This window comes from Diaphorina citri, unplaced genomic scaffold, assembly GCF_000475195.1.
Source record: "Diaphorina citri unplaced genomic scaffold, Diaci psyllid genome assembly version 1.1 scaffold11762, whole genome shotgun sequence".
In the NCBI taxonomy this organism is placed as follows: domain Eukaryota; kingdom Metazoa; phylum Arthropoda; class Insecta; order Hemiptera; family Psyllidae; genus Diaphorina; species Diaphorina citri.
The window spans coordinates 1-1594 of record NW_007389133.1 but is presented as its reverse complement, the minus strand read 5'-3'; the positions used below and the strand labels follow the sequence as shown (position 1 = coordinate 1594).

The following is a 1594-nucleotide window of genomic DNA, read 5'->3' as shown; positions in this document are numbered from 1 at the left end:
AGAGAGAGAGAGAGAGAGAGAGAGAGAGAGAGAGAAGTTATTGGAAAGGAGTACAAAGGAGGAGAGCTAGATCGAATTTTAATTCTCCCAGAAGCGAGAACTCTGGAGAAGGCTGTTTCATGGAAATCTTGTGCCCTCGCGGCCTGTCAGAACCCGGCAGTATAGGTAAGTTCAAAGTGTGGATGAGCCACAAATACACAAGGAGATATTTTTGAGTGGAATTAGGAAAAAGTCGAAGATATTGAGCGTTTTGGTGGATGTGTCCGTGTCCGTATTACCTTTCATTGTTTGTAGGTAGGTAGGTAGGAAGGTAGGTAGGTAGTTTGGAGGAGATAGGGCGAAAGAGAAAACTAGGGAAGAGGGAGAAATGGTGAAAGAGTGAGGGAGAGAGAAAGAGAGAGAGAGAGAGAAAGAAAGCAGAAAGGAACATGCAACATGTGAAGTACCCAATAAAAAATTCTACTTCATGTCATTTTGAGGAAAAATCAAAGTGCAGGACTATCTTGATTGCCTGTCAGTCCGGGTTTCGTGCTAGCACCACAGAATAGTTCACAATCTAATCTATTCTAACTCTATTCTATTCTAGAGTTCAAAATAATCCATGTCCGCTCATTACGTTGGAGTGATGGTCATACAACGATATAATACAATTAACCCTTTAGGTGCGACTGCATTATAGACGACCGGAGTCGATCGACATCCACTGAAACTAATAGATACCTAATATGTAGGTAAGATTTTGGTGAACATGAAAGATAAGAAGGATAAGAAGAAGGAGGAGGAGAAGGAGAAGTCTAATACTTCTATACGTTATGGATAACGTGTAGAATAACCATGATGTTTGCCAACCTCCGGAACGGAGACGGCACCTCAAGAAGAAGAAGAAGAAGAAGAAGAAGAAGAAGAAGAAGAAGAAGAAGAAGAAGAAGAAGAAGAAGAAGAAGAAGAAGATGAAGAAGAAGAAGAAGAAGAAGAACAAGAAAAACCATTATTGTATACTTAGAAATGTTTCCTCTTTAATTTTTTCAGTTATTTTGCAACCGATGAGGTCAGAAATGGGTTAACATCGTACTACCATTATTGTATACTTAGAAATGTTTCCTCTTTAATTTTTTCAGTTATTTTGCAACCGATGAGGTCAGAAATGGGTTAACATCGTACTATCAGTCATCATAGTTCATTGTTTTTGTGCTGACGTGAGTTTGCTGAATAGAGTGGATCAGGACTGGCTAGATCAGCAGTACCTATCTGTTTTGTCTACTACAAGGAAAGTATCATCAGCAAACTAATTTTGTATAACTCTAACAACATAATGTAAGTATACGTACGAGTATGACATATTGAATGTATGTAGATATATTTATAGATGTACATAATATGCTTACCTTTGTGTGCAAATAAATTGAACTCTTTTTGAATGTCTTGAATATTTTTAAATTTGAACCTCAGGTGTGCAAACCTATAGTGTCATATCATCGCTAGCTAGGTTACTCACAATTTCGCTAATATGTTGGGAATCACCAACCTCAGTGGTGCAGTTGTTAACGCGTTGGACTTTGGATCTGGAGGTTGGTGGTTCGAGTCCAAGTCATGT

The 1594-nt window shown here is 38.5% G+C and overlaps 1 long non-coding RNA gene across 1 annotated transcript; it reads left to right on the top strand.

Annotated features, from left to right (window-relative positions):
- The first annotated feature begins 12 nt into the window (after positions 1 to 12).
- Positions 13 to 1514, top strand: LOC113472990. Its single transcript, XR_003395098.1, has 2 exons — positions 13 to 165; positions 1119 to 1514. It is a non-coding gene; the product is annotated as an uncharacterized LOC113472990 (long non-coding RNA).
- Positions 1515 to 1594: the final 80 nt, after the last annotated feature.